Source organism: Phocoena sinus, chromosome 9 (genome assembly GCF_008692025.1).
Source record: "Phocoena sinus isolate mPhoSin1 chromosome 9, mPhoSin1.pri, whole genome shotgun sequence".
Lineage (NCBI taxonomy): Eukaryota > Metazoa > Chordata > Mammalia > Artiodactyla > Phocoenidae > Phocoena > Phocoena sinus.
The window spans coordinates 77149712-77164241 of NC_045771.1; the positions used below are offsets into that span (position 1 = coordinate 77149712).

The 14530-nt window shown below is 38.0% G+C and overlaps 1 long non-coding RNA gene across 1 annotated transcript in view; it reads left to right on the plus strand.

Annotated features, from left to right (window-relative positions):
* LOC116759710 overlaps positions 1 to 14530 on the plus strand; it is an 82444-nt gene that overhangs the window by 62722 nt on the left and 5192 nt on the right. The window contains exons 2-4 of the long non-coding RNA XR_004351535.1: positions 2267 to 2336; positions 5104 to 5225; positions 14407 to 14480. This is a non-coding gene — a long non-coding RNA (uncharacterized LOC116759710). The remainder of the gene's footprint in view (positions 1 to 2266; positions 2337 to 5103; positions 5226 to 14406; positions 14481 to 14530) is intronic.

The following is a 14530-nucleotide window of genomic DNA, read 5'->3' on the forward strand; positions in this document are numbered from 1 at the left end:
AAGAAACCACTTATTAAAAAAAAAAAGAAAGCAAGCAGAAGTGTGCAAGGCATACAGAGACCTAGGCTTAGAACTAGCATTCTATCACTTCTGCCCACTTTGTTGGCCAAAGCAAGTTACATGGGGTGGGGAAAGGTAGTCGGTCTCTATGATGCCATTAAAGCAATCAATTTACCCCCAAAATTAACAAAACAAATGAAGGCTCTACATGAAGAAAATTACAAATTTTCAGTATAAAATCAAGATCTGAACAAATTGAGAGGCATAGCATGTTCTTGGATGAGAAGATTTAATTATAAAAAACTATTCTCAAATCAATTTATACATTTCATACAACTCCAATTAGAATACCAAGTTGGATTTGTTTTGTGGAACTGGACACAGCAACTGGGAAGTTCATTTGGAAGAAAAAAAATCTTAAAAATGTCGAGAAATGTATCTAAAAGAATAGTGAGGGAGACTTCGCAAATATCAGAACATAGTATAAAGCCATTACAACCCAAGTAATATGAAACCAGCATAGTAGACAAATTGTTCATTCAGACATAGAGCAGGAAACATTAAAATTTAGCATATGACAGGAGTATTTTAATTCAGGGAGAAAAGATTTATTTAATAATTGGTGCTGGCACAACTGGTCATCCATCTATAAGAAAATGAAATTGGATTCCTATGTTTCACATATACAAAAGTAAATTCCAGTTAAAAGACTTAACTATAAAAATTAAATAGTTAAGAACTTTAGAAAAAAATCTAAGAGACAACATTTACAGGCTATGGGGAGAGAAAGACCCTACTACTACTACTACTACTAAATAAGCCTAGCATCTATTTTTTTTTAATTTACAATAAAAGTTTTTTCTAGCATCTATTTTAAAAATTGATATATCTGAGCATATAAGTACTAAAATTTTTTAATGCAAAATTAACTATAAGCAATGCCTGCAGGCAATTTGGAACAAATATTTGCAAAACAGATGATGGATTTAGCAAGGGTTAATAGCTATAACATACAGAGTGGTCTTAAAATTTGACAAAGAAGACAAACAGAAAAATAAGGGATATGAATATGCAATTCACAAGAGCAAATCCAAACAGCCAATAAATATATTAGAAGATGCTCTAATGTGCTACCAGTCATAAAAATGCAAACATTGATACATTGCTTTACATCTCCCATACTAGAAAGTACTAAAAAAGAAAAAAAAAAATCTAAATAGGGATAACAGCTATTGAAAGCAGAGATAAAAAACCAAGGATACACTCCTCATGCTAGTAGAAGTGAATTTTCATAGTCCCCCTCTTTGGTACCCCAGTGTCACAGTTTTCTTCCCATTTAAATAACCCTCTCACTCCCTTAAAGTCCAAGTCTCTGGGTGATGTTCATTCCTTTCCATGCAGTCTCCTCGTGTTTTCCCAGTGTCAAATGATGTAAAAACTTAAATACAATTTAAGTTGTATGTTTGTTGTAATTTATTAATTTCAACACAGACATATGCAGTAATTAAACATTAGGAAAAATTGCAAAATAAGCTTCCATTTGAAAAGGGACAGAGTAAAAACATCCACCTGTCACTGGTCCACAGCAAACATTCAAACCCTGATGGGCAAGAGTGGCAAGGGCTCTGTGGTGTCAAGGAAGTTGCTGCCAATCTAGCAGACCTTGTTTCTGTTTTCTGGGAAATCCCTCTGTCCTTCCATTCATGCCTCTGTTTCTCCCTGAGGTGGGAGTAAGGGATCCTCCTTGTCCATCATATTTCGTGACAAGGAGTGAGGTCAACTGCCTAGTTTTTGTTTTGTTTTGGTTTTCTTGCAGTACGTGGGCTTATCACTGTTGTGGCCTCTCCTGTTGCGGAGCACAGGCTCCGGACGCGCAGGCTCAGCGGCCATGGCTCACAGGCCCAGCCGCTCCACGGCATGTGGGATCTTCCTGGACCGGGGCACGAACCCCTGTCCCCTGCACCGGTAGGCGGGCTCTCAACCACTGCGCCACCAGGGAAGCCCAACACTTCTTTATTAGAGCTTGCTATGCCAGGAATTACACTAGATTAGGCAAATATGTTAACTTGCTGGTTCTCAAGCTTGGGTATGTATCAGAATCACCTGGAAACTTTCAATAAAATACAGATGTTCAGGTCTTACCCTATTTCAGTGAGCCACTGTATCTTGTACTAACTTTCTGGGTCGGTCCAGTATGTACCAAACTTTGAATTCTTCCTGCATTAACTCATTATATCTAAGGTTGCTCTCATTTCTCTCTTTACAGAAGCCCAAGCTAGGATTCAGAGGTTAAGTAACTGGTTTGAGTTGGCTGGAAGAGAGGGAGAACTTAAAAAGTAAGTTTTGCCTGAATTGGTGGGGAGTTTAGAAGCTTGAAGATCTTAGTTGATATTAATATGACATTACTCTTGCTCACAGTCTGGAGAAGATTGATGACATTATAGACTGGTGTGCTTAGAAAAAAGTATTGCATATTAAAACAAGAAACCAAGAAAACATTCTCAGCGTCTGTTTGCCACCTTACGTTATTAACCCATTTTTTTCATTAAGCATTTCAAGTATTATTTGCGCATAGTTAAAAAAAAACAATGGAGAAAAAGTTTCTCCCTCAATATTAGATGTTTCTGATGCATCCTAAGGACTGGCATGGGGAGTGTTTATGCACTTTTTAAGACTTACATTTTATAGTGTATGTCATTTTGGGTCATTTCCCTCATCACCCAATCCCAGTTTTGTTAGTTTTCCACTGCATATAGAATAAAATGTAAACTCCTTTACATGAGCTAAAACACTTTTCTTGATCTGGCCCTGCCTGCTTCTTCCACTATTTCTACCATTTCCTTTAACCGTATTTCACCTCGCTGGCTTTGTGCTGTCTGAGGGTCTTGCATCAGATGGCTCTTCTGCCTGAAAGACTCTCCCCCGATCTTGTCTGGCATTCAGGTGTTACCTTAGATGATCCTACGCAGTTCGTCCGTTAGTCTGTTCTTTTTTCTTGTAAGTGTTGATCACTATCTGAAAGTATCTTATTTATGTACTTGCTTACTGTCTTTCTCCTCCATTCACAAATAAGCTGCATAAGAATAAGGACTTTGTCTTGTTCCTCAATGTTTCCACAATATCTTGAAAAAAAAAAAAAAAACAGTGCCTGGCACATAACAGGGCATAATACATATTTGTTGAACGAAAGAATATGCCTTTCATACAGAGGAACAGACACACACACACACACACACACACACACACACACACACTCTCTCTCTCTCTCTCTCTCTCTCTCTCTCTCTCTCTCTCTCCCTCTCTCAGAAATTTACAACAATGGGATCATGTTATCATTAAAAAAATTAATTCTGTGTCTTGGAGATTTTCCCAGAAAAACACACACAGATCTACCTAGTTCTTTTTTTACGGTTTAAAGATCTCCAGGTTATAAAATTTAGTTAAAAATAAAAAAGCGAAGGGCATAATGTAATACTATTTTGTGGATGTACTGTGATTCGTTTATTTAGACCCCCATTGATGGATATTTAGGTTGATTCCAGGAGTTTGCCGTTTCAAAAATACAGAAATGAATATAATCACACTAGTGTCTTGGAGTACTTTTATCTCTCAATTAAAAAATTTTAATATTTCAGTTGCATACATAAGCAATATTTTATCAGAATCACCATATTATGTGACTGTTATTGCTGGTGGGAGGGAGATATTATTAATTAAAATTAATACCTAAGGATTTTCAAAGATTGATAGGATAATTAGGGAGAAAACTTCTTATTTATTTTAGCTCCAGATTTACTGTGTTATTATTATGTGTGAGATGCCAATTTTTAAATGAATTTCCTGGAAAAGAAAAAAATATTTTCCTTATTACTCTGACTTTTGAAATAAAATCAAGAATTGGTTAATTTCTCAAGTGTAAAATTCAGCAATGCCCATGCTTGCTGACCCATGAGGAATTTGAAAAGGCTGGCTAATGCATTATTGATTGTACTTTTTCTATTAATTCTAGGAAGTGGGCAGTCCTTGGGGTGGGGTGAAGGGTTCAGGGCCTAGGTGGATCATGCTGTGTGTCTCCTTCTCTGCTCCACCAGTCTTGTTAATCTAGTGATATCAGGTCACAAGGAACACTGCGCTTCTGTAGATCGAGTGTTTGTGAGACTCGGGTCCGGTTAGCCCGCAGAACCAACTCTTGCCTCATCCCATGGATGCTTCCTCGAATTACAATTCATCTTTCACAAGAGGAGAGGACAAGATGGAGGACAGCTGGCCCACAGGCATTTATCTGATCCACAATAGCCTAGGTCCGTGTTTCCCAGAGGGTTATGTTTGTACCTCTTTGGACCTCTGGACACATTCTAATTTATCAGTCTTTATTTTAAAAGCATTCATGGAAGCCTAAGCAGGGCCTCCCACCTGTTGTTCCCAACCCCAAACTATGTCTTGACATGTCACTACCCTCTGGGAAGCCACAAGTTACCATAGCAAGAAGCAATAACCAGTTCTTTAAGACCTGGAAGGACCTGCCTTTCCTTGTGGCAATTCCAGGTTTATTTACACACCCAACCCCAAGAAGAAAGAAGGCCAAAAGAGCATCTGTGTGTGCCTTATGCTTTTAAATGCTTGATGAATGCTTATACTTTTAAAGGTGGCCAAATGAGTACTTTGAGCCTTATCAATCTGGTTTAGCAATTCCTCCTTCCTTGGGGAGAAGATAGGGGTTGGCATAAGGTGGTTGGAGTGGCAGATATATCTCCTCTTCTATATCTGGATTAAGTTTAAAAAGAGATTTTTTTTCCAAGTGGAAATGCTAGAACTCGTTTAAGGAACAGAAGTTTGAAGATAGGGAATATTTTGAACCCACCTTGATCTGTGTACCTCACCCTTTTGTCTTTCTGAATTGCTTTAATGTAATATATATATATGTAACACATATATAATGTATATATATTACATTAAATACATATGTATCTAATATTCATATATACCTTTTTCTTTCTTTTTCTTTAAGTAGATCTTGGGAAGTCCACATATAGATCTAAGTATATAACATGCTTGGTTATATGATGTCAGGAGTATTCTGATCTGTCTTGGGCCTTTTTCCAGTGCTAATGGCTAAGGTTCCATGAACTGCCAGAACACCTCCGAAAGAAGATGAAGTCAGTGGCTGAGACTCCCTTGCTCCCCACCCAGGACAATATTTCAGAATTGTAGATGAAAATCACAGTGTAAGATTTTTTCTCACCCTTTTTCTTATATCATGGTGTTTACTATGGGAGGTTTTATAGGTAATTAGTGTAGTATTGAACTTTGAGGATATAATGAAATGTGGACAGGTTTTTAACCTATGTATGAACCTTTGCAGGAATGTTTGCCTTTGAGCCAGGCTTGAGCATCTCATTATTTATTCCCATGATGCCAGTTGACTGAACTGCATAATAGTTCCAAAGATTCTGTCTGCCAGACTCTTGTCTATTTTCATAGTGTATTCAGAAGACTCTGAAAGGACCTGATACTTAGGAAGAAAGGGCTGGTTCAGTTAGTGGAGACTAGAGGCATTTGTTCATTTTCTGTTTGGGAAAATTGCCATTATTTCACCAAGATGTTATAATAAAAAAGCTACTTACTCATTAAATGATAATGTGTTTTCCCTTCAAAATGGGAAGACTGAATATAATTTTTTCTAAAGAACCCATTATTAATGTTAATGATTTATAGGTCCCTTATTACTTTGCTTACCGCTGATGGGGCAGTGGTGAGGTCTGAAAGTCCAAAACTTTACCCCCATAATTATAGTTATATTCCTTCCAATAATAACGGAAAAATTGTCTATAAACGTAATTTTATAAGTTTGTAAATGTAATTTTATAGGTAGTTGAATCATAATTAGGGCTCTGATGAATTATTCTGTTTTGTGTGTTTCCATTTTATTTTATCAATTTTTTTTTTTAAAGCTAGGTACACTTTTATTCTATTATTGAGTATATTTCACCTTAGAAAGGGATAGTCACAGCTCTTTTATCCTAGAAGGAAGAGAGTAAAGAGGTGAAAATTACAGGAAACAGGAGTAGATTGAGTTTTATGACCCTCCTTGTAACAAGGAGAGCCTAGAGCATATAGTACAAGGATGGAGCTACTCTTCCACGAAAGAGGCTATTTCTTGAGTCTGGTTTCAGATATCCCATCAGAAATAATGTCGTGAGCATACATGAGCACAGTACATAGTGAATATATATCTTCTCTACAGGAATAAAATTTTACATCAAAGACATATTTTCGTGCTTAATTTTTTGTTCTATGCTCTATTTCAGAGCTCTGAAATGACTTTAAAATTATTTTTGACTAAAAGATTTAAAAGACAAATCGTGCATCTCTTGAAGGTTAGAGTCAAAGAGTACGTCAGGCCCTGGGAAGTCACTGCAGACAGTGGTAAAATGATTTCAGATCTACATCACAGCATTCTTATGCTTTGACTAAAACTAGATTGAGAGATGGTGGCATAATGGGAGGGGAGAGCAGGTATTGTAAAACTTGTCAAGGAGGCATCGATAATGGGACAAAAGGTTACTTCAAGAGGGGATATTTCTTTCTTCTATCCTGAACATTCCAGAATAATGCTTTCTAGAGAATTTGCAAACAATTTATGAAGAATGACAACATTAAGATGTCAATGGTGACAAAGCTTAATACAAATCAGCGTGGTAAAGGTAGTTGAGTAGATATGGAATATCCTTTAATACATAAAACAAAATTCCATGAGGGTTACCATGTCTAATTTTATGTTGTCATGAAAGGATGACAATAAAAAACAAATAACAAGGAGATAGGCCCATTTACTATTCTTTCTTTTTTTTAAACATCTTTATTGGGGTATAATTGCTTTACAATGGTGTGTTAGTTTCTGCTTTATAACAAAGTGAATCAGTTATACATATACATATGTTCCCATATGTCTTCCCTCTTGCGTCTCCCTCCCTCCCACCCTCCCTATCCCACCCTGCCAGGCGGTCACAAAGCACCGAGCTGATCTCCCTGTGCTATGTGACTGCTTCCCACTAGCTATCTACCTTACTACGTTTGTTAGTGTGTATATGTCCATGACTCTCTCTTACCCTGTCAAAGCTCACCCTTCCCCCTCCCCATATCCTCAAGTCCGTTCTCCAGTAGGTCTGCGTCTTTATTCCTGTCTTACCCCTAGGTTCTTCATGACATTTTTTTCCCCCTTAAATTCCATATATATGTGTTAGCATACGGTATTTGTCTTTTTCTTTCTGACTTATTTCACTCTGAATGACAGACTCTAGGTCTATCCATCTCATTACAAATAGCTCAATTTCATTTCTTTTTAAGGCTGAGTAATATTCCATTGTATATATGTGCCACATCTTCTTTATCCATTCATCCGATGATGTGCGCTTAGGTTGTTTCCATCTCCGGGCTATTGTAAATAGAGCTGCAATGAACATTTTGGTACATGACTCTTTTTGAATTTTGGTTTTCTCAGGGTATATGCCCAGTAGTGGGATTGCTGGGTCATATGGTAATTCTATTTGTAGTTTTTTAAGGAACCTCCATACTGTTCTCCATAGTGGCTGAACCAATTCACATTCCCACCAGCAGTGCAAGAGTGTTCCCTTTTCTCCACACCCTCTCCAGCATTTATTGTTTCTAGATTTTTTGATGATGGCCATTCTGACTGGTGTGAGATGATATCTCATTGTAGTTTTGATTTGCATTTCTCGATGTTGAGCATTCTATCATGTGTTTGTTGGCAGTCTGTATATCTTCTTTGGAGAAATGTCTATTTAGGTCTTCTGCCCATTTTTGGATTGGGTTGTTTGTTTTTTTGTTATTGAGCTGTATGAGCTGCTTGTAAATTTTGGAGATTAATCCTTTGTCAGTTGCTACTATTCTTTCTTAATTTTGTTGCTGTTTCTTCCTGCAAATCCCCTAAAAAAGTGAATGATACCACAGCATGGCTTGAGATGTCTCAAGCTTTGCATTTCTTTCATTCCTCTTTTTCCCTTGGGCCAACATTATTTACTATTCTAGTTGTTTACCCCTTGAGTTAATTATCATGGGTTACAGAGACCAAGTTGTCCTATCTGTTGCATATTATTAAGTGGCTCCATTTAAACATTAAATTAGGGCTTCCCTGGTGGCACAGTGGTTAAGAATCCGCCTGCCAATGCACGGAACACAGGTTCAAGCCCTGTTCCAGGAAGATCCCACATGCCGCAGAGCAACTAAGCCCATGCTCCACAACTACTGAGCCTGTGCTCTAGAGCCTGTGAGCCACAGCTACTGAGCCCACGCACCACAGCTACTGAAGCCTGCGCGCCTAGAGCCCGTGCTCCGCGGTGAGAAGCCACCTCAATGAGAAGCCCATCAGCACAACTAGAGACAGGCCGCGTGCAGCAACAAAGACCCAACGCAGCCAAAAATAAGTAAGATAAATAAATTAAAAACAAACAAGATGTTAAATTATATTAGGTGAAAAACATTTGTCCGTTCTGCTCATTTATCTACCATCCTTGCTAACTCTCTTTATGAAAAACCATTTGTGCAAAGATCTTGATGAGGGAAGAGGAGAAAGTCTTATAGATTTTATAGAAACACAATTGATCAACTCCACCATTGTTGGCTCAGAGTGAACCCCTTGGTACTCAAATGGAGTTTGAGTGAGATTATGGCCAGAGCTTCACTGCCTTGACCTTCGTGGAAACTATGATCACACTGGCCAGGGAACATATACTAGTTTCCTATTAAGATCGTGTTTGTTGAGCATCTGTTAGAAAGTTACTGACTCAGCAGGAGTGCCTCTACAAAAGGGCTCCAAATTTATACTCTGTGTAATTGGGCGGTCAGCGCGTGGTCAGTCTCTGTGAGTGGCAGAAAAGGGTGGAAGTGAGGTTTGTTTGGAGGGTTATCTTCTGTGTCTGACCCTGGTCGGACTGGCTTTACTCTCTCTTTTTTTTTTTAACTCTCTTTTGATAGAACTCTAGAATTGGGTTGGAGATCTATATCCATCATGCAGTAGAGTTTATTGTTTCAGGGCTCTGATGTCAGAGAGATCTGGATATAAATCCTGGGTCCGCTGCTTACTAGCGGTGTGAACTCTAGGCCTCAGTTTCCACATTTGTATTACTTTTTAGACCTTTCGTAAGGATTACGTCATGTCTGTAAAAGCACTCAATTAAGGCTGGTCACTGTTACTTTAGTGACGTAAGGCAAAAGTAAAAATGCAAATCAAGATGCTTCCATTTTTTTCTTAAAGATTGGATATGAGCTATAGGGAGTGGAGGATGAGTGTGTGACTGGAGATAGCATTGGGGTACCCCTAGGATTTCCCATAGCTCCCGGGGTTCATGCTGCTCACTGGCTTTTCAACTCTTCTTTGCTTCCTTCTGTTCCAGAGCCTGAGTTGTAAGAGTCAGAAATGGACTGGTGAGTAGGCAATACAGAGGCACGTACAAATCCGCCAGCCTATGAGACATTTGCTTCTCAACAGACACAGATTTCATAGTCCAAATAGTCATAGCATTTTGTAGTCAAAAGGAAGCCAGAGGCTGTAAATCGATCCTGCTCGTTGCTGAGTGCAGAGCAGAGATTCTGGGATTAACTGTGTTGAGGCTTCTAAAGGATACCAGACTAAAGCAAATAGAAAATTTACTAAACATGGTGTTATAGGTTGGATTGTGTCCCCCCACCCCCAAATTCATATGTTGAAGTCCTAAATCCCCAGTACCTCAGAATGTGACTTTATTTGGAAATAGGGTGATTGCAGATGTAACTAATTAAAATAAGATGAGGTCATATTGAAGTAGGGTGGGCCCCTAATCTTATATGGCCAGTGTCCTTAAAAAAAGGGAAAATGTGGGGCTTCCCTGGTGGCACAGTGGTTGAGAGTCCACCTGCCGATGCAGGCGACACAGGTTCGTACCCTGGTCCGGGAAGATCCCACATGCCGCGGAGCGGCTGGGCCCGTGAGCCATGGCTGCTGAGCCTGCGCGTCTGGAGCCTGTGCTCCACAACAGTGAGAGGCCCACGTACCCAAAAAAAAAAAAAAAAAAAAAAAAAAAAAAGGAAAATGTGGAGGCAGACATGGGCACAGGGAGAACACCATGAAGTCCTGAAAGCAGGTATTGGGGTCATGCAGCTATAAACCAAAGAGCACCAGAGATTCCAGCAAACCACAGGAAGCTAGGAGAGAGACATGGAACAGAGTCAGTAGTACAGCCCTCAGAAGGAACCAAGCCTGCCCGCACCTTGATCTTGGACTTACAGCCTCCAGAACTGTGATACAGTAAATTTCATTTCAGCCAGCCAGTTTTTGGTACTTTGTTTTGACAGCACTAGTAAAGTAATACACACAGGTAAAATTATTTCCATTTCTCTGAAACAGGGCTGGGACTAGGGTGAAGCAAATGAAGCACCTGCCTCAGGCACATTTAAGGGGCACTAAAAATACCCTTCAATAATGAATATGCATAACATCTTCATGCAGTATTTAAAAAATTGAAATTAATGCAAAAAATCAATGCCAAACAGAACATCAAAAGTTTAAATAAGGACGGGAACAGTGGTAGCTTCGTCTTGAGCATATCAGAGCCTGGGGCAAAAGGAATGAAAAATTAATAATAAGATCCTATCTTTATTTAAACTTTCGATATTTTGTTCATCGTGGATTTTTTGGATACTTTTGATGTTCTAAAATATTGCATAAAATATTATGTATCTTGATCTCTTAGGTTTTTGGCACCCCTTAAATTTTACATCTCACTTGTCTCACCCTAGTCCTTGCCCTGCCTCAAAACCATCCACTGAGGATAGGACTCTACTTGCAACAGAGAGTAGGCTGAAACCTTTGCGATTCCCACATTCATCATTTTGTTTTTGGCCAGAGAAACGAAGAGTGCTTGCCAGATAGTTCCGCCTGTCTTTCATGTCATCTCGAACACAAAGATTAACATGAAATTCAATTTCTCAACTCCAGAGTGATTCCCTTGCTGTCACCCTTTCTTCAGTTTCACTTTATTCTCACATTAATTGTGGGCAGAACTTCAGTACCATTATTAATTCTGCTGTCTTTCTTGTCACCCATATCCAGTTGTTAAGTCAGGCTAATTCTTTCCCTATCTCCTAAGTAAAAAGGGCCTTATTGTGCTTTTGTAAAATAAATATTAAAGAATTCATTGAGATATAAGATTTCATATATTTTAATGGGTATAGAGAAGAGAGTAAAAGATTATCAGTAATTTCACCATCCAGAGATACCTTTTCTCAATATTATACATTCTTCCAGACACTATACATTTGTGCTTGCAAATATGTTTTCAGTGGGATTATACTATATATGTTGTTTGGTAGTCTTCTTAACTTGTTAATTGCCTTGTGAATTGTGTACGTCTTTTCAGGTTCATAAATCTATGTGTAGAAAATATTTTTTAATGGTTTCATGGCATCCAAATAAGTGGATGTACCTTCATGTATTTAACCAATATCCTGTTATAGAACATTAGCTTATATCTACTTTTTATTACTATATACAACACCATGATGAATATCTCTATACATGTACACTTAACTGATGATTTCTTTAGGCTAAGTTATTAGAAGTAAAGTTATTGGGCCCAAAATGTACAGATTTTATTATTTTATTCCTATTGCTAAATTAACAAAATTTTGCTTTTACCATTGGCTTATTGAAGTGCCTCTTTCTCCTAGGTCTCATTTGATGTTTTGAATATTTCACTTATTTTGTGAATTGCCTATTCATGTACTTTATATATTCTCTCTTTTGGCTTGTTCATCTCTTTCAGAGTGGTTTTTTAAACACTTTTATTAAGGATATTGTGTGGATATTAAGTCCTAGTAATGTTATATATATATTGCTAATATTTTTCCAAGTTCACCAGTTGTCTTTTAACTTATGCTGTGTTTTACCCAACCAGAAATGTTGTTTTATGTAATCAAAAATGTCAATATTTTCCTTTATTTCTTACTTTGGAATCATACTCAGAAAATCCTTCTCCACCTCAGGACTATAAAAGAGTTTACCTAAATTTTCTTTTAGTACAGTCATAGTTTCATTTTTACAAGTACATTTTTAATACATTTAAAATCCATGTAAAGGTTCTGATGATTCTTCCTGTCACTTTCTTTCTAATCTTCCTGCTACTGACCTCTTTTGGGCCCTGTATGATTGTAGCCATCTCCTATTTCTTGTCTTTTTAAAAAATATGTATTATTCTTATGATCCTTTGGAAAAAAACATTCCAGAGACTGTCCATTGTTAGGAGAAAAAAAAAAACAACCCCTCAGCGCCCTCCAGCCAATTCTATTTTTCTAATCTTGGTACTCAATCTTACCTCTCTACATGAGCTTTCTACTCAAGATGGGATGAAATAATCCTTGTCTCCCAAATACATCCCCTTGCCTTGTATGCAGTTCTCTCCTCATGAAACGCCCTGCCCACACCCAAACCATTCTTTTTTTTTTTTAATAAGTGAATTTTTATTTTTTTATTTTTGGTTGTGCAGGGTCTTAGTTGCAGAAGTCTGGCTCCTTGGTTGCGGCTCTCGGGCTCCTTAGCTGTGGCATGCGAACTCTTAGTTCCCCAACCAGGGATCGAACCCACATCCCCTGCATTGGAAGGCGGATTCTTAACCACTGCACCACCAGGGAAGTCCCCCAAATCATTCTTTAAGGCACCTCTAGGAAGTTGTTTCTGGGCACACTGTTCACAGAACCCTTGCCTGTTTGTGAAACTCCTGTATCACTTACATGTTTGGGTCCTAGTTGTATGCTGGCTTTGTTATTTAACATTCTACTTGCGTGTTTTAAAGTCATAGATTTAAGGGTTTCAGAGTTGGGAGAGTCTCAAAATCTGTCATCCAATGTGTTATCTGACATCAAAACCCTTCTACAATATTCTTGCTAAATAGTCAATAAATTTCTATTTGATTACCTCCAATAATGGGGAACTCACTATATCCCATGACTGACCATGCCATTCCCAGCTACATCTTAATGATTAGGAAAATCTTTTCTTATTAAAAGCCCTCAAATCTGTCTTCTTGTGTCTTTTGCTCTTGGAGGGAGTTATGGAAAGAACAGTAAATGTAGGGTCTGGAAAAACTAGTTTTGAATCTTGACTCCACTCGCTAATTGTTTTGTGATCTCGGGCAAAATGCTCTACTTCTGTTGGGCTTCAGTTTCCTCACTTGTAAAAGAGGGCTGATACCTACTTCATATTGTGGTAAGAATAGCATTAACTGAGAATTAAAGTAATTAAATGAGGACATATATGAAAGTCTCTGGCATAGATCTTAGCACTGAGTGTTTGATAAATATTTATTGAATTAGAATTTGATTTATCTTCTAGAGCCCTGCAGACAAAATCAAATCCTATAGGCTGATGTGATATATACTTTATGTAAGTCTTTTCTTCTCCATCTAATGTTTCCAATTACTTGAGTTATTTTCTGATATCATGATTTCTTAGGTCATAATGTCCACCCCCCACTCTCCTGGTCACTCTCTTCTCAACATACTGCACTTTTTCCGCATACTTCTTAAAGGATGGGATTCTGAACTCTGGCAGGCACCCCCAAAGTCACCCAGTCAGCATCCTATCATTCTATATATCAATTACAGTAGCTCTCGAACCTGGATATATATTAGAATCACCTGGAGATTTTAAAAAAATACTGATGCCTCCCCAGCGCTTCTGTTTTAAAAGATCTTGATGACAACTGAGCACTGACATGCTTTAACAGCTGGTCGGGTGATTGTAGTGTGCACAGGTCTATAAATTCCTTGAGAACAGATTTGCCATCCCTGTTTGACATGCCTGGAGTCAGAAATGTTTCAGAACCAGATTCCCCCACCCCCACCTTTTGAAAAGGTAAAATGGTGCATAAATCATTAATATGAAATAGGCTTGGTGGGTCTGGATCTTTCCCTTGCAGTCAAATACATAAATATTTTGACAATGACATACCTAAACATTCAAGTTGAGTGGAAACTGTAAAGACCATAAATAGCCTTGTGTTAGCTGAGATCTAGTTTTGCAGCCAAATGAATTTTGGCACAAAATTTGAGAAGAAAATTGCAGTTTTGAGAACTTCCAAATTGTAGATAAGGGATTGTGGGTCAGTCTTTAGTGGTATCTTTTTACCATTTAGCCTGGTGCGCTGCCCAAACCTGTGAGTGTAACACATATTCGGTGAATGAATGAATGAGACAGACTTTTCTATGTGTTAACTCTAGAGGTATTAGTATATTTCCTAAAGTCAATTTTCCTCCAACAAAGAGTGACTTTGGACCTTAAAACTTGAAATGAGCTAATTTGAAAGTCACTGAAGGAGAATAAGAATCAGTTTGTTTTGTTTTTTGTCATCTCAGGATTTTTATACCAGAAATATATTCATATCAAATGACTGAAGACAGATGGAGAGCTTTTCTTATATGGGATTGAAGTAAGTGAACCAGTAAATGTTTTTTGCCTATTATGTGCAAAGCATTATAA